Here is a 19,961-nt window from a genome sequence, read left to right as displayed (position 1 = left end):
GTTGAATAAAGAGTGAATGAAGCCGCAGCTCATTCGACTAAAGTATTTCTTTCTCTATCTGTTTATATTTCCTTGCGTCAGATTGCTATACAAAAAGCCATTTTGCTTTTGCATTAGCATACACTTTCTTGTTTTTTTAAACATCTTGAACTATGAGAAAAGCGAAAATTTCATTGACATGGTCAAACTATTTTCCACTTAAACAAGTGTCCCACCTTTTTAGTTATTATGGACTGGAAGAAGCCTAGTGAGCAATATTACCTGCTTTCATAAAAACGGTGAACAATCCATCTCTTCGTTAATATCATTTCATAAAAGGACTAATAGGGAGTGTGTCTGTCAAATGACGTAGTCATTGAACTACTTTAATTTGACAAATCAATTCTTTTCAGAAAAGTGACATTTTTATATGAATTGCAAGAATAGCTTAGTCGCGGGGCAAGCTTCTAAGTTGTTTTTTAAGTATATTGGGGGACGAATATGTGGTGGTGGCACTTTGGGCGACAAGACAATCTGGCTTCTGTGTCTGCTAAAAAAAATGGAAAGCCAAAGTCAAAGAGGGTTTAGCTGACGCCTAATGGATTTCGTTAATGATCCTGTATTTGTGTGTCAATCTTATCTAAAATTAAATCTTATACTAGCCTTGCTGAAACTATTTAGCGAACACGGTATTGTTTGACAAAAAAGTATAACTTTCGGTTAATCTATTATGTTTATATAATGATGGGTTAAATCTACTTATGGATAATAACTCTAGATGTAAATCTTAAAAACGTGCGGAAGGTGGGAACATGCCCCGTAAATAATTGATGACAATAAGCGCAAAATATTCTCAAAGTATCAGCAATAATGAAGGTGTAACTAACAATAAATAACAATAAATGTCATTTGAGTAAATAAGAAAAATGGTTCACCCAATAATAGATGGGTTGGACGAATATTTCTCCTCACAATGATAAGTGACAGAGAGATCTAAGATTTATTTGAACAATCCTCTGATCTGGTGGAGAGATATGGAATAATATGAGCAAGAATCTTTATCAAAAGACATTTTTTTATTTTTATAAGAGGGAGAGATTCTTCTTATGAAAAGTGTTCTTATCAAATGAATATTACATGTCTTTCTTCCTCTTTTTTTTCCTTATATATTCAACACATATCCCTAATAAACTATAATAGTACAAATGTAGAGAATATTCTCTCTAATATCCCATTCTGAAAACTGGTTGTTATTGTCCTTTATGCAGTGCTTGGCCTCGATCATGGTTGATACGTTGGCCATGAATTTTGATGCCTTCTTGTCGACCTCGACCGACTCTTTCCTTAATGACAAATTAGGCCAAAATCTGCCCTTATACAGTTAGTCCATCCGCTTATTGCGGTCGAGCTCAGACGGCCTTGATGAGCAGATTCTGCTTATCGTGGTTGACAAAATTGGGCAAGCAAGTCGAATAGTGGCGCTTCAGACGAGGTGGCAACATGACTTTTCGTGAGCCGCAACCTTTGGGGTCGTATTGTTTCAGAATGACGTCATGACATCATGCGTCATTATGACATATTTTCCCGATGTTTTGCGTCGTTTCTCGCGCTTCTACCGTTTCGATACATGTGTTGGGTAATGATGGCCTGATTTCTTGGTCCTGATGCTTGAACTCTTATAAATAAGGACCTGAGGCCATTCATGTTTGTTTTGCATACTCCTAATATCAAATCCATGTGTCTTCTTCTCCATTCTCCATATTGAATCCCTGTTTCCTTTTTACTTCATCATTGCGTATCCACTTCCCTCATTCCAGTGATTTTAGTTGTTTTCTACCCTTCTGTGCTTAAAACATCCTCTCTAAAAAATATGGTTAACGCACCATCTAGTTACGGCATGGCGACTAACCCTGCCCCTTTGGCGGTGCGTATGCCTCCTCACGGCGATGGTGTTTCGGTTGCCCTTAAAGACAAGAAGTTTCCTACGGTAGAGGAAATAATCCCTCGCAGTGAAAAGGCTAGATCTGACTATTTGAAGTTGCCTGAAGACGGCCCTGAGGCCTCGAAGTCCGTGATTAATGAGGTCGATCTCGCTGAGCATAGGGCAAAGTTCAAAATTTTCGCTCATATCGATCTGATTCCAGCGGGGCGCGATGTGGTACAGATACATCACCCTGTATATTGTGCGTTCTATGTGTATTTGTTCTATGTCGGCTATTCCTTTCCTATTCTCCCATTGGCGGAGGAATTTTACCGCTGCTACGACATTTGCCCTTACCAACTCTCCTCTTACATCTACAAGCTTATCCGTATGTTGACGAAATATGCGGAGTTGGCTGGCCGTGGGGCCTCACTTCGCCACCTAATGCATCTCTTCGCCCCTAGTTTCTATAGGGGGACGATGTTGCACCTACGCCACTAAAGGAGTTAAAGTCTGGTGGTAAAGTTGGACGATAAGGCAAATCGCCAGTTCTGGCTCAATTATTTCTTCGTCAAGACCGAAGACGTGGTGGTTAATGCGAGCAGATTCCCTGAGGCTTGGAATTATGCATGTAAGTATCTTTTTGCCAAGCATTTGTTTTGCCCGTTTTAGTCGTAATCTGATATTCCGTCCCTCTTTTGTGCAGCCGAGACTTTACCCCTCTTTTGTTCGGGGACATTCATGACTGAGCCAGCCAGGTCTTGCCTCACACAATGGGGATTCTTGAATGGCCGGCCTTTATCAAAAAATTCGGGCATACGCCTTCAGTGACCGGTGAGTTCCTCTATATGTATTCATTTATACATATATAATTGTTATTTTTTTATCTATACCGTTTTGACTTCATGGTCGCCTGCTCGTTACGGTTTTGAATAGGAGGTGATAGTCTTTTAATTTTTTCTTTTTCAGCTCGAGGGTCTTCGAGAAGGCCTAGAGCGCCTGCTCCGGTGTTTCGTAAGAGGAAGGTTGTTTCTGTTCCTTCTGCAGCGGTGAGGTCTGCTCGGTCATTGACTACATCTGCAGCAAGACTCTCGACTTCCCCTTTGCATCATCTAGTAGACAAGGACGATGAGGAGGAATCATCGTCGAATGGTGGTAACTTGCTTCCCCATAAGCGGCAATCTTTGGATGTTAGCGAAGGAGCTGTCTGGGCGGTGAGTTCGGCGATGGGGGATTTCGTCGTCCGAGAAACGACGACCATAGAAATTGAAGATGATTCCGAATTACTGCCCACGATTCTGCCATCATTGGGAGCCGAGGAGGGTACGTCTCTCCCTGAGACCATGATTGATTTTGAAAGGCACTCGACGAGAGTCCCTGACGACTTACGGCATGATGAGTCGTCGGCCTCGTGACCAATCGAAGATCCTTCTTCCAGGGTTGAAGCAAAAGGAAAAAACGTAGCCAAAGAAGGTTACGAGACGGGATCCGATATGGATACCGAGGATGTGAGGATGATGGGGGAAGGACTTACCTGACTTGAGGTGAGGTTGGAGGGGACCACGCGGACTATTGCGATCCCCTTGGACTGGGATTTGCTAGTTGACACGGAGGATGTGGTCCCTTCTCTTGGTCCCCTCTGTTTCGATGTGGAGGGTAAAACCTTTGAGAAGCTTAAGGACGCCACTTTATCGAGGATCATAGCTGGCCTAGCTCTTAGGCTAAGTTTTTCGATCTCCATTTTTTTTTTGTCGAGTTCAAAGTTTCATTCTTACTCCTCATTTTCTGTCTTTCTTTCAGACCGTGATTTTGGAGATCGAGAGCGCCCAACGAGAGGAGGGGTGTAAGGCTATTTTCCAGAAAAAGGAGCGGAAATATCATGAATACCGTGATAAGCACCGCGAGATCTATAGACGGTTCGGTGGGAGCAGCAATTTCCAGGCTCTCTGAGATGAACTGAAGGAGAAGGATGACGAATTGGTGAGGGTCATCAGAAAATGCAGCGTTCTTGAAGGGGCATTGATGGAAAAATAAGAAGAACTTGAGATGAGCAAGGGGGTCGAGGCCCAATGTGCCGATCTTCAAGCCCAGGTGGTTTCGTTGTGCCGAGCTCGAGGAGTGTCAACTCAAAGTGGACACTTTGAGTGGCGAGGTTGCTGAGAAGGCAACGGATTGGGAGAGAGCAGAGTTGACCCGGTTGGGGGCTGCGAGGAAAGCGGAGGCTTTGGAGATTGTAATCTGCATTCTTCGTTCTGAGTGGGAGAGTTCTCTGGAGACGGCCAGGCTCAGGGAGCAGCGGCTTGACGAACGGATAGGGGAGCTGAAAAAAAAAGGCTTCAGGCCTTTGTGATCGAGTTTCTGCTCTCGAGGACGAGAAGGCGCAGTTATTGGCTCGGCCGTTTTATTCTCGTACTTCTGCTTTTCCTGATGTTCCGCAGGATTTGTACTAGAAATGGATTCATGTCGAGGCTAACTGGATATATTTAGAGATCTAATGTAGGTGGGGACTATTTCGGAGGATGACTTCGAGAATGCTCGTGCTAAGGCGCGTAGAGATCGGTTTGCTTGCGGTTATGATCCTGCTACACCGGAGGCCGGTGATAATGATAAGGATGCGGGCGTGAATCGGATTGAACAGTACGCCTGGTATGAGGATGAGTATCCCGATGGCGATGGCGGTGGCGGAGAGGCAGATGGATATGGCCTAGGCGATCAAACTGGTGGCGCAGTTGGGTCAGGCGGCGATTAGTTTTTTTTTTCTTTTTTTTTGTTTAGACGCAGACTTGTGAATGTATTTTTGTGGGTGTCTCTTCGAGCCTTTGTAAAAAAAATATTCTAAGTATGAAATGCTAGTTTTGTTACTCGTACCTGATTATTTTTCTTCTGTTCGAGTTTGTGTGCTTCTTCTCATTTTTGATTTTGTTGCTTTGTTGCCTTAGTCATAATAACTTTTCTCAAGTGGGTCGGACGAGGTCAAGTATAGCCTATATTTGGTTATGGCCGAGGGCTGACGAGGTGTTGAATCGAACGAGGTTGAATGCAACCTTTATTTAAATATGGTCGTGGACCGTATAGGTGTTGATTTGAGCGAGGTCGAATTTAACCTTTATTTAATTATGACAGTGGGTCGTTTAGGTGTTGATTCGAACGAGGCCAAATTTAACCTTTATTTAATTATGGTTGTGGGCCTTATAGGTTTTGATTCGAGCGAGGTCGAATTTAACCTTTATTTAATTGTGTTCGTGGGCCGTATAGGTGTTGATTAGAACGAGGTCAAAATTTACCTTTATTTAATTATGGACATGGGCCGTATAGGTATTGATTCGAACGAGTTCGAATTTAACCTTTATTTAATTATGGTCATGAGTTGTATAGGTGTTTATTCGAACGAGGTCGAATTTAAACTTTATTTAATTATGGTTGTGGGCCTTATCGAATGTTGATTCGAGCGAAGTCGAATTTAAAATTTATTTAATTTTGGCCATATGCCCAAGCCTAAAGACAACATTGCTTTGGCTGTACGTTTGGCGAAAATATGGGTGAACTTCATACATTTGTGCTTCGTTCATACACTGGAGAAATTTATATATTTTTTGGGCTAGCATTTTAGTCCCAATTCATCTAGTCCATTCATTGGTCGACCTGGAGAAGTGTATTGAGAGGTTGAGCGATGAACTAGCTGTCCTGTGTCTGTCCGTTTGTATTTCAACTTGAAGTGTCCCCCTCGTCGCCTCATTAAAAACCTCCTTGAGAAAATCCAATTGGGACAAAACTCGAGTGAGGGAAAAAGAGTACGATTTGGAAGACGCTTTTTCTTAAAAGTTGAAGTACTTGAGGTGTGTAATATTCTAGTTGTTTGGTAGTCGTTCCCCTTCAATTGTTTCAAGTGTGAATGATCCTTTGTTCGCCTTCGTCGTGATTTTATAGGGGTTGTCCCAGTTTGTTCCTAGTTTTCCTTCCCGTGGGTCTTTGCTTAATTGTGTTTTAACTTTAAGCACGTAGTCCCCGACTTTAAGTGGCCTGATTTTTTCCTTTTTGTTATAATAGCGTTCTGCTAGTTGCTTTTGGCCGACCATTCTCACGTAGACCATGTCTCCTCGCTCTTCAACTTCGTCGAGTTCCTACATTCTACTGTCATCGTTCTGGGGTTCGCTTTCACGGGAGTACATTAAGCTGGGCTCCCCAACCTCGGCTGGTATTACTGCATCAGTCTCATACACTAACGAGTATGTTGTTTCCCCAGTGCTCGTCTTTGGAGTTATTCGATAGGCCTAGAGTACTTCTGGTAATATTTCCGGTCATAGTTCCTTGGCGTCTTCGAGTTTTTTCTTCATGATGTTCAGTATAGACTTGTTGGAGGATTCTGCTTGCCCGTTGCCCGCGGGGTTGTAAGGCGTTGAGAGTATTCTTTTGATGTTCCATTTTTCAAAAAAGTCGGTGATCTTCTTTCCTGCAAATTGTGGTCCGTTGTCGCAGTTGATTTCTTTTGGGAGACCGAAACGGCATATGATGTTTTTCCATATGAAGGCGATCACTTCATGTTCGCGTATTTGGGCGAATGCTCCTGCTTCCACCCATTTAGATAAATAGTCAGTTAAAACCAAGAGAAATCGTACGTTACCTTGTCCTGCTGGGAAGGGGACCACGATGTCCATTCCCCATTTGATGAACGACCAAGGGAAGTTACTGAGTGTAGGTGTTCTCCTGCTTGGTGGATCATTGGGGCATACTTCTGGCACTGTTCACATTTTTCACGAAATACGTGGCCTCCTTTTTCATGGTGGGCCAGTACTACCCGCTCATATAAGGCATCTGACCGAAGATCGATTGCCGGAGTGACCTCCACAGTGTCCTTCATGTACTTCTTCAAGGACGCGTCGCGTATGGTTTGGGCCTAAAGCATTTCGCCAGAGGGCCGCCATATGTCCTTTTGTACAATTCGTTGTGAATGATATTGTATCTGGACGCTTGCATCCGCAAATTCTTGGCCTCTTTTTTATCATTGTGGTGTATGCTGTCTTGTAAATCTGTAATAATACGGTTGTGCCAGTCCCAAGTTAGGTTTATGGTTCTTACCTTGATTTGGTCTATCGATGAGTTGAGGAGGTGAACCACATTTTGGTCTCCGGTAGTAATGTTTTTGGTTGTTGCTGCTAATTTGACGAGGCAGTCCGCCTCAATGTTCTGTGCTCGGGAAATCTGGTCGATCTGACATTCGTCGACCTTGGGTAGTAGTTTACAAATTTCGGTCTAGTATTTTTGTAACCTTTGCTCCTTGATTTGGAAAGTCCCTTTGACTTGGTTGACCACGAGTTGAGAATAGAAGCGCAACCTTAGCCATGTCTCCCCGTATTTGAGTGCTAATCTCAGTCCTGCAATTATGGCCTCATACTTGGCCTTATTATTAGTCATGTCCGGGCATATGGACTGGCAAATTACTTCGCATGTTGGGACTTCAAGTACGAGTGATGTTATTCTAGTGAGAAGTGATGGTTGTGACAAGATATGTGATTAAATTGTTCCGGGTAACTCTAGGTTAAGTTCATTCTTAACTTCTTTGACTCCTTCGATTTCAACAAATAATTAGGCTACCTTAGGGATTCAAACTCTTCTTCCGAATGAATGAGAATTCCCTTAATCCACCTAATAACAGGTCCTATGAACATATGCACAAACACAGTGAGTGAATGGTCCTTCGAAGAATACCTCTCGATTATACTTCTAAACTAGGTTAATTGATAACTCTCTAAGCTTTTTCGATTACCTAGAAAAGGCGTAAAATCAACCTAAATGATATGGCACAATGCAAGTTGAAGAAGCACTTCTCTTTCGATTAAAGTAAAACCATAGTAAGCCTTGCAATTCAATTAATAACTCATTCAATGAATTCGGGCAATTAACAGAGAGTAAAACCCAAAACAATAGTCAAATCACAACATCCGTGAATAACCCCAAGCAAGATTACTCCATAATGGACAAAGTATTCATCACAAGAGTATTACAAGAACAAGAAGACATTACAATTCCCAAATTCAAACAAACTTCCATATTGAATGAATTGGATCAAGTATTTTGCGTTTCTGTTGTTTCCTTCCTTCTTCTCTCCCAAAAGTTGCTCTCCAAATCCAAGGTACCCTCTTTTTAGATGAGCTAGGCTTCATATAGGTCACAAGGAGTCACCTCTAAAATTACAAAAATAGGCTTGGGAAATTTTCCGGACTAGACGAGCGCGGTCGCACACCTGGGCTAGTGATCTCGCATGTGGCGGCGCATGTTGGACAGTGTTCTGCTCCAAGTGCACGCCCAGTGTGCGCCTAGTGCGCGCTCGTGAACCTGGGTGGCTTCCTGCTCCATCGTCTTTTTTTTTCATTAAGTGCATTATTGTATGTTGATCCTCGATTACGATCCCAACTTAATTCATGGGCTTTTACTCAGACTTCAAAGCTCCAGAATAGCTCGAATTAGCTCCCAAACTTCATCTTGGAATCTCTCCTACAAAGTATAAAACACCCACTCGGTACAAAATAATACCATTTAAAGCTCAAACACTAGTAAAGTGCAGAGAATTAGAGTGCAATTAATGGCCAAAATACGCGATTTTAGCCTACCATCAACACCCCACACTTAAACCATTACCCATCCTCGAGCAATCAAACTACACTTCACTTAAAATATAACCTTCTTCAACAACTCTCAAGACTCATCACACCAAGACTCTTTAAAACAGATTAAGCACAATATTGTTACATCTTAACTTCAAGATTTGACTCAAAAGCACCAAGCATTATCTATAACCCGCTCACTTACTCTAACACAGAGGTCAAGCATTACATTTCCTTCGTGAATCTATTTCCCTCACACAAACATAGAGAGTAATTCCACACATAAAAGACATTAAGAACAATCAGGAACTCAATATAGAAATAATTCACTCACTCTCAGAAACAACATTCATATGCCACAAAAGACGTACCATAGGCTTTCCCGTAGTGTACTACTCTACTAATTGAGTTCATTTAGTCATGGATCAAGTAGGACTTTAATTGGTTGTAATGTAGGCTGCGGGACGGGTATGATACATATGGATATAAGAGTGACTACACCTCCCTAAGCACTTTTAATACATTTACTTATCCATTCAACCCCATACTTATGTCAAACCATACTCCACCTTCACATCAGGTTATGTTAACTCCCTATTGTTTTTAAGCACAATTACATCAAGGGTCACCACTATCAAAGAATATTTTGCACAACAATTCAATTTTTTTATTTGTTTTTTCAATTCAAGTGGCTCTTACTTTTTCAAGCTAGTGCACTTGTCTTCTTATTTTATTAGTTCCACTCAAAAACCAAACCAAACACCCCACACTTCAACTTTTTACAAAGTTCATACAATTTTAAGTGCTTATGAGAGGTAAATGGTTCAAGCAGATGGGTAAGGCTTGTAATGTGGTTGCCAAAGAAACATGACTACAGGTTCAACGGGGTTAACTATGATACATAACAATTTGGTGGATAAACGCATATCATTGGCTCAACAAAGAAATGCCTATATTACTTCCAAGACTGAAAAAAACTATTATTTCACTTTGCAAACACTTGGGACAAGTTCTAGACATCAAATGCAATGCACAAAATAACACAAAACCTCACCCACACATGGCACATAACTCACTCAAGATTGGATCATCAACACACTACAGTCAAAGCAGTTAAGCAAAGTCAAGAACATACAATTTAAGGTACTTCTACAAGAGTCAAAAACTGAGCCTAAGCCTCACAGCTAGAGCACTCACTATTCTCAAGGCATAACAGAGTCCAGAGATGTTGCTTTCCATTCAAATCAGAGCTAAGGGTACCTACTCCTAACATAAAAAATATGTATATCCAGTTCAATCAAAACCCTTGGAAAAGAACCGAAGCACAAAGAAAAATCAAGGGGTAATTAATACACTACCTAACAAGAGAAAATCCTTTTGTCTTTTTTTTCCGACTTAATCCCTCAAAAACTCGTCGAATGATATGCATCGTCGGGAAAAATAAAAAATTTTAAAATTTTTATGTAATTTTATTTTTTTCATCTATCTCTAACTACTGCAATTAACAACAACAAACTACAACTACCAAAAACAAAACTTATATACATACAACATACCAATATTCCCCACCCCACACTTTAAATGATGGCATGTCCCAGTGATACACAAAGAAGAATGCAAAGCTGAAGAAAACTCCCCTGATCAAGTGAGTGTGTGTCAGAGACGGTTCCGGGGTCCAGATGACAAGCTCGACCAAGTGCACGCAACCATGCCATGATCTTCCTCTCGGATTTTGCATTCTGTGTAGCAAGGGCGTCCACTCGAGTACCCAAATCAGTGACAAAAGTACGCATCCCCGCCATCTCCTGCGCTAAAGTGCTCATTCCCGTGCCCCAACCTCCACCTGAAGTTACCCCGACACCGGCTCATTTAGTGGAGAAGTAAAGATATCCTCATTGCCCTCTTCGGGTGCATCAGATTCCTCGCTATCTGCCTCAGCGGGCCCAACAAGGTCCTTCCCGATTACAACCTTATCAACCCAGAAGTTATGTTTGCGCTTTACTTTTCCATCCAAGTCCCTATTTTCCGGTACTCGGCCCCCACGGCATAACCGAATAACTAATGATGGTAAAAAGAACCCATACCTCTACACAAGACATCGAATCAACATCTCAGCCTGAATGATCTACGCCACACAAAGCACCAAACAGAGCCGCCCGAGGACCATTCACCTCAATGGTGTTTCCTGAAGGCAGCAGGCGGTTATTGATAATGTAGAGCCAGCACTTCCCTTCAAAGGTCAGCGAAGCCGAGTGAAATATTTGCCCCTCCTTTACCATATGACCTCCTTTCCAGGTACACAAATGGTTGCAAAAAAACAGGCGTCACATGTATGGTTCTCTGCTGTGTGTGGCGTAGTAATCACCTGTATCTGGATCTTCCACTAATTCTGGCAATTGATAGGACTATCGGATGACCTCTTTGGAGAATTCCACTTATTTCTTCCTTACTGTGCAGACATGGGAATCATCTTCCGGGCAGTTTACATAAAACTCCCGAACAACCATTAAGTTTGCTTCATTAGGTTCTTCAAAGAATATCCTCAAGTCGTGCCTAACCAATTCATGATACACACAGGGACAGTCATTCTAGAGGGTCCCAATATCAATTCTCCTCTCTCGTATGGTCTTCTTGCTTGCCTTTTGTTGGAATCATTTTTGGGCTTCCCAAGAGACAAATTTGTTATGATCATGCGGGCGAGCCGAAGCCGAAGCTCGGGACCGGGATGTGCCCGTGTGACCACTTGTGGATGCACATGTGGTTTTTCATTTCTTGGTTGGTGCCATAGTACCTACAACAAACCGCCAAATATTAGCTAATGAATCACATGGCGAACCAAGAAAGGCTACTTAGACTTCACCCTTGGTCACAACATTACAACCACAATGTCACTGACCCAATTTCACAAACACATAACAAGCACAGTTTTAACTAACCCCCGCAACTCAATTTCAGCCCTTATTAGACTAAGGATACACCAATGTCACACGCAGCCACTAAATGGTCAGTCTCCATAGTGAAACTCGACTTTTCACCCCACAAGACAAGGAGCATAAAAGGAGAGAAAACAAAAACAAATATCTTCTACAACACTAGCAAAATCAATTACAATAACTAAGAAAAGAGAGAGAAATTATCTCACTTACATGAAGGGACTTGGGAGAGAAAACATGTGAGGTTAGGTGAAGGGAGACGAGGAGAGGGGTGGTGTGGTGTTGTTTGTCTTACAAAGAGAGGATAAGAGAGTGTGGTTCGAATTAGGGTTGTTTAGTGTAGGGGATAGAAAGAGGGAATTTTAGAATTGGGGGCTTTGAGAGGGGAAAGTCCAAAATTAAAAGGGAAAAATTTACCTGATGCGTACCAGGTGTGCGATTGCGTACGTGGTCGCGCACTTGAGGCAGTACACTGGTGAAAATGCATTGCCAGGTGCACGGTCGTGCACTTCTTGCTTCGTAAAATGTTACCTGTTGCACGACCTGGTGTGTGAAGTGACCCACCGGGTGCGCATTCGCACACGTGTACCCTCCAAAGGGGTCTTTTAGACACCTTAAATTCTACCTTTTGTGACATGTACCTTCCTGCACCTACCATATCATATTGTACACTAATTTCTATCTATTCTACACTATAAATAAAAGTGAAAAATCTAACTAATAGAAGAGTTAGAAGTAGCTCTGAGTTATAGTCGTCAGCTTGACTCAACCGGGCATCCTCAACTGATTTTGATGCTCGAGGATTACTGAGCAAATCCTCCAGCAAGATACGATTTTAGTCTGTGCCCATTCACTTTGAAACTTTTTGCTTTATCCTGGTTCTGGATCTCAATTGCCACATATGGTGATACATGTTTCATCACTTACGGTTCTGTCCATCTAGACTTAAATCTTCCGGGGAACAACCTGAGTTTACTATTGTACAGTAAGACTCTGTCCCCTTCATGAAACTCCTTTGGCTTAATCAGACGATCATGCCACCTTTTAGTCTTTTCCTTGAAAATTTGCCCATTTTCATACGCGTCCAGTCTAAACTCCTCCAATGCATTCATTTATGCTAACCTGTCTTCACCTGTAAGAATAAGATCAAGATTAAGTATCTTAATTGCCCAATAAGCTTTATGCACTATCTCAACGGGTAAGTGACATGATTTTTCATACACTAGTTTGAATGGTAAAGTTTATATAGTTGTTTTGAACGCAATTCTGTACTCCAATAGAGCTTTTCCACCTTTACCGACCAATCCTTACGAGAAGCACTAACCGTCTTTTTAAGAATTCGTTTAAGTTCACGGTTAGCAACTTTGACTTCCCCACTAGTCTGGGCATGGTACGGGGTTCCCGTTTTGTGTGTGACCCCATACTTGGACAGCAGAATAACAAACTACTTGTTCACAAAATGTGACCCATTGTCAGTGATAATCACTCTGGGTGTTCCAAAGCGGGTAAAAATATTTTTCCTTAAGAATTCACACACCGCCCGAGCATCATTGGTCCTAGTAGATATTGCTTCGACCCACTTAGAGACGTAGTCAACAACTACTAGGATATACGCATAAGAGTGTGATGATGGGAACGGACCCATGAAGTCAATGCCCCAAACGTCAAAAATGTTACATACTAGAATGGAGCTGAGAGGCATTACGTCCCTCTTGCTAATATTACCTGCCCTTTGACACTTATCACATGCAGCTACATACGCTCTCGCATCTTTGTACAAGGTAGGCCAAAAGAAACTGGCTTCCATGACCTTTGCTACAGTGTGATTTCTGCCATAGTGTCCTCCAGATCCTCCATCGTGGCAATGAGACAAAATGCTTTCCATTTCTCCTTCATGCACATATCTTTGAATCACACCATTTGCATACAGTTTAAACAAGAAAGGGTAATTCCAAAAATAACATCTTACCTCACCTTGCAGCTTCTTTTTCTAATCTGAGGTTAAGTCGTGTGGTAGCCACCCACTAGCCAAAAAGTTGGCTATGTTAGCGAACCATGATGGTCTATCGGAGAAAGCTGCAATGAAAAAAATATGTTCATCCGGGAACTCTTCCCGAATGTCCACTACTTCAACATGTGGTTTCTCCAATCGCGACAGGTGGTCAACTACTTGATTTTTTGTGCCCTTCATGTCCTTGATTTCTAGATCAAATATTTTCAGCAACAATACTCACCGCATCAGATGCGGTTTGGACTCTTTCTTACTCAGCAAATATTCCAGTGCTTAGTGATCAGTATGTACTATTACCTTGCTTCCCACCAAATTGGATCTGAACTTGTCGAAAGCAAAAACTACTGCAAAGAACTTCTTATCTGTGGTAGCATAGTTCACCTGAGCATCATTCAAGGTCCGGCTTGCATAGTAAATGGGTAGGAACATTTTATCTCTCCTCTGCCCCAGCATTGCTCCTACTGCCACATTACTAGCATCACACATTATCTCAAAAGACTCACTCTAGTTAGGAGTCACCATTATGTGGGCACTCACTAGCTTCTCCTTGATCAATTCGAATGCTCTGAGACACTCCACATCAAATATAAATTTTACATCCTTGGCAAGTAATGCAGTCAAGGGCTTGGTAATGCTGGAAAAATTCTTAATGAACCTTCTATAGAAACCGGCATGTCCCAAAAATATGATGCTCTTCACTGAGGTCGGTGGAAGGAGCTTGGCTATCATGTCTACTTTAGCTCTGTCAACTTCAATACCTTCAGTTGTGATTTTATTGCCCAAGACTATCCCCTCCTTAACCATGAAGTGACACTTTTCCTAGTTGAGTACTAGGTGAGTGTCCTCACATTGTTTCAGAACAAGTTCAAGGTTCCTCAAGCAATCTTCAAAGTCATCTCCAAATAGAGTAAATTCATCAATGAACACCTCCAGACACTTCCGATTTAAATATGAAAATTTTGATATCATGCATCTCTGGAAAGTAGCTGATGCATTGCATAGTCCGAAAGGCATTCTCTGGTATGCAAAGATTCCGGACGGGCATATAAAGGTGGTTTTCTCAACATCCTCGGGAGCAATGGGTATTTGATTGTACCCTGAATATCCATCTAAAAAGCAATAACATCCACGCCCTGCCACCTTCTCCAACATCTGATCAATAAAAGGAAGAGGGAAGTAATCATTCCCTATTGCATCATTTAATCTCTGGTAATTATTGCATATCCTTCACCCAGTAACTGTTCTGGTAGGAATTAGCTCGTTGTCCTCATTTTTTACCACTATCATGCCCCTTTTTTTGGCACAACCTGTACAGGGCTGATCCATTGACTATCAGAGATGGAAAATATTATGCATGTTGTCACGACCCAAAATCCCACCACAGGCGTCGTGATGGCACCTAGTCTCTAAGACTAGGTAAGCCGATTTCTATTACATTTTGAAGCCATTTTGTTTTTGAATTAAATAAGTAACCAAAACTAACAGCGGAATAAATATGAATATACAGCCTCCCAAGACTGGTAGTACTGAGTCACGAACTCTAATTGAATATATGGAATGATCACGTGGACCGAATATACAATACAGTTGATTAAAAATTAATAGTACAATGAAATGAAAAGACTCCAAGAGACTGTGACAACCAAGCAGCTCTACCTTGAATCCTTACGGTCCCGCTTTAACTCTGCTCAAGTCCGATATCTCCAATACCTGGCTCTGCACAAAAATGTACAGAAGTGTAGTATGAGTACACCACGGTCGGTACCCAAAAAGTATCAAGACTAACCTCAGTGGAGTAGAGACGAGGTATAGTCAAGGCACTCATTAGTCTAATAGCCTGTGCAATATAATATACAAGATAGTAGAAAACAGATAACAATAAGGACATCATAAAACAACCAGTGATATGCACAACAAGACAACAAAACACCATTTAATATCGCTCAACAAATAATAAATACAAGTACACCCAATTAAATCAAATTCTTCAAATAAGTGTCTTTCACATATAAATCTACCAAATAACTCTCTTTGAAATATAATATTCATCAAATAAATATTTTTCAAATATAATTCTTTCATATAATACTTTCTAAATAAAAATCCTTCCAAATAAATATTTTGAATATAATTCTTCAATTAAAAAGTCACCATGTGACACTTCATTTCATAATCATAAAAATACGGGTCTCAGCCCATTTTCATATTTCCACGGCACTTCGTGTCCATAATTAAATCATCATATTTTTTCGGCACCTCATTCCCTCAATTCATATCACAACTGCGCGGAAAATTCACATGCTAATATCCTCAATGTATATAAGAACCACATGATCAATTTATTTCCACTAAAGTGAGTTTAGAAATTTTTAAATCAAGTAAGAAATCAACAAAGAATTGCATTTTTTTTTAAAATTATTTGGGTGAAGAAAATAACATTGCACTTAAATTAAAGCATCAGATAAACTACTAGTTTGGTTGTAAAACTATTTAATTTAAAACATAATAATAATTCTTTTTGTGTAAATCAATTCAATCATCAAAAATCAGTAAGAAAACTAGAAATATACTTCTTCAGAGTCTCGTGCTAAAAAGCCAAAGCCAACACAATACAACCAAGAGAGCAAAACACATAATAATGAAGTCAACTAGTATATCACGGAAGAAGACAAGAATTTACATATTAAATGAAACAAAATCACCCAAGGCAAGAACATAAATAAAGAAATATCAACAGGGCACTCCCGAGGTACCGCCTCATAGTTCCAAATAATAAATAAATTCACAATATCTCATTTCCTTATATCACCGCGGGAGCCTTCACATTTAATTTTTTTTAAAAAAATTATTTTTTTCCGAAATAGCATCCCACGTTTTTAGCCATCCTTATCACACCGCATGACTTCTAGTAGTTCCCCTACTAGCCACGCATTTCAAGCCACCCTTATCTCACCGCATGCGTTTCAACACCCTAGTCTTATATTACCGCATGACTTCTAGTAGTTCCCCTACTAGCCACGCGTTTCAAGCCACCCTTATCTCACCGCATGCGTATCAATATCACAATATTTCACAAATCGCACCTCAAGTGTCCAAATATCACAGCATAATATAACTTGCACCTCAAGTGCCCAAATATAACAGCATTTCACAAATTGCACATCAATGTGATTCCAAGTTAAGGTGTATTTTTGGAGCTAAAATAATTATAAAATGACTTTGAAGTTTGAGTAAAAGTTCAAGGTTTAAATTGAGATTGCGTTCGGAGGTCGAAAACTGAGTATGTACAAGGAAAATGAAAGACAAAAAAGTTACATAGAGATGAAATAGTGCTGCCACATTGGGCAGGCCAATGTAAGTCACCTGGTGACTATGCAATTCAATGTTGTAGCAGAAAGCAACAAAACCAAAGCCTTTGATGATGAGGCTTAATATCACATGGCTAATGACGTGAATGACTAGGAGTTGGACAAAATTCCATGAGGCAATAACTTTGCCAATTTTTCTGAAGACTCTTACTAACGCGACGCACTGTGCGACTCTTAGAAGTAATCTTCAAGTGTTGAGTTCTCTGAAAATTTTCACTGCTGCCTCACATGGCGCGTCGCCCCATGCGGTACGCCTGTGCATTTTTTACAAAGCCACTTTCTATTTCCGCTAAAAAAGGTATTTTCGTCCAAAATTTATTGGGGTTGGCTTAAATACACGGGGGAACACCATTTTTGGGACTTTTGAATTTATGGAGTAGATCCTTTTGGGTTTTGATGGATTTTGTGTATTGATGATTGTTTGTTAATTATAACTCTATTTTTATGTATTTGAATCATTTTTGAAAGATTTAATTGTTGCATCTATATTCACTTGTTCTTGTAATCGAAAGAGGCATAACTTGTGATATCTTTACATTATATTCTTGGTTGAGTTCATAGATTATTCTAAGTAATAGAAATAGACTAGTTGAATCATTGATTAAATCTAGTCAGGAGAATAATCGGAATAGGTTTTCCTAAAGACCGATCCACTATGCATTCTTGCATATCTTCACAGTGCTTAAATTGGTTCATCTCGTGAGGTTATGACTTAATTGAGAGAGGAGTTTTTGCTGAACGTTTGAACTAATAATAGAGTGAATTCAAGAGACTCACTTGAACATTGGAAGTGAATTAGCTAGAGTTAGATCCCGAACAATTATCTTGCACTTATTCTGTCAAACCCTATCCTTTTCTACTAATAACCTTAATTACTTATTCCTTGTTTAGATAGTCACTAGTGAATAGATGTAGATTTTAGATTCTTAGTTAAATTTTATTATTAATCATATAAAATCCCAACTGTTGATCCTCCTGGATAGCAACCAAGCTAGAAACTACGAGAATACTATTTAAATCCAATCCCTGTGGACACAATATTATACTATACTATCTTTGACTAGCGAGCATAATTTAAGTGTGTGTTTTTCGCTCGTCACATCCAAGCCCTGAAGGAGTTAAAGGTGTACTTGTCCTCGCCACCGTTACTCTCAAAACCAGAACCGGGATAGCCCCTCCTCATCTACCTCGCTGTGTCCAAAGTAGCTGTGAGCGCAGTCTTGGTCCAAGAAAATAAAGGTAAGAAGTCTCCCATCTATTACATTAGAAAAATACTAGTCGATGTGGAGACAACGTACCCCCATCATGAAAAACTGGCCATGGTCTTAGTCATAGCTTCACGAAAGCTTAGACCATATTTTCAGTGCCACCCCATCTCGGTCATCACGACTTTCCCCTTAAGAAGAATTTTACATAAACCCGAACTATCGGGCAAATTGGTCAAATAGGCCATCGAAATAAGCGAGCACGAAAATACATATCGGCCACAAACAACGATAAAGTCACAGGTCCTCGCTGACTTCGTCGCCGACTTCAGTGTGCAGATAGTGCCCGAAGTCAAAAAAGAAGTCATCCACATTTCTTCCCAAACACAAGACCTCTGGGTCCTGTACACATACGGCGCGTCTAACGCGTCAGGGTCTGGCCTAGGACTTGATGGTAGGATATAATCGCGTATTTTGGCCATTAATTGCACTCTAATTCACTGTACTTTACTAGAGTTTGAGCTTTCAATGGTATTATTTTGTACCGAGTGAGTGTTTTATGCTTTGTAGGAGCGATTTCGAGTTACAATGAGGCTTTGGAGCTAATTCGATCTATTCTGGAGCTTTGAAGTCAGAGTAAAAGCCCATGGATTAAGTTGGGATCGTAATCGAGGATCAACGGACAATAAGACACTTAATGAAGAGAAACGGCGATGGAGCAGCAAGCCACCGAGGTGCGCGAGGGTGCACTGGACGCGCATATCAGAACATTGTCCAACATGCATTGCCTCATGCGCGGTCACCTGCCCAAGTGCGCGACCGCGCACGTCTGGTCCGAAACATTTCCCAAGCCTATTTTTGTAATTTTGGAGGCGACTCCTTTTGACCTATATGAAGCCCAGCTCATCTAGAAATAGGGTATCTTGGATTTGGAGAGCAAAGTTTGGGAGAGAAGAAGGAAGAAAATAACGGAAACGTAAAAATACTTGATCCAATTCATTCAATACGGAAATTTGCTTGAATTTGGAAATTGTAATGTCTTCTTGTTCTTCTAATACTCTTGTGATGAATACCTTTTCCATTATGGAGTAATCTTGCTTGGGGTTATTGATGGATATTGTGATTTGACTATTGTTTTGGGTTTTACTCTCTGTTAATTGCCCGAATTCATTGAATGAGTTATTAATTGAATTGCAAGGCTTACTGTGGTTTAACTTTAATCGAAAGAGAAGTATTGTTGCAACTTGCATTGTGCCATATTGTTTAGGTTGATTTTATGCCTTTTCTAGGTAATCTAAAGAGCTTAGAGAGTTATCAATTAACCTAGTTTAGAAGAATAATCGAGAGGAGTTCTTCGAAGGATCATTCATTAACTGTGTTTGTGCATATGTTAATAGGACCTGTTATTAGGTGGATTAAGGGAAGTGTCATTCATTCGGAAGAAAATTTTGAATCCCTAAGGTAGACTAATCATCTGTTGAAATCGAAGTAGTCAATTGAAGTTAAGAATGAACTTAACCCAACGTTACACGGAATAATATTTGATCACATATCTTGTCACAACCCTTACTTCTCACCCTGATACTAAATCGTTGCTCCTTTATCATTAAATTGTTATTAGTTTCTTACAATAGATAATCTTAGTTTTATTTGTAGTCAATAATAACATCAATTAAAGCTTTATTATCCTGGATAATGTTAAGTTGAAGATTTATTATAATATTGTTTAAACCAGTCCCTGTGGAGACGATTCAATACTATACTATCTTTGAATAACGGGCCTAAGTTTTATACACCGATTTTGCGCTAGTCAAATTTTGGCGTTGTTGCCTGGGATTGGCAATTAATAGTGTTTAAATTAATTTTCAGTGCTAATTCAAAAATAAATTTATTTTATTTTCCTTTTTTACGCTCTTCTCATCTATGTGCAGGCAACATGTTG

This window comes from Nicotiana tabacum, chromosome 4, assembly GCF_000715075.1.
Source record: "Nicotiana tabacum cultivar K326 chromosome 4, ASM71507v2, whole genome shotgun sequence".
Lineage (NCBI taxonomy): Eukaryota > Viridiplantae > Streptophyta > Magnoliopsida > Solanales > Solanaceae > Nicotiana > Nicotiana tabacum.
This window is presented reverse-complemented; position numbering follows the sequence as displayed.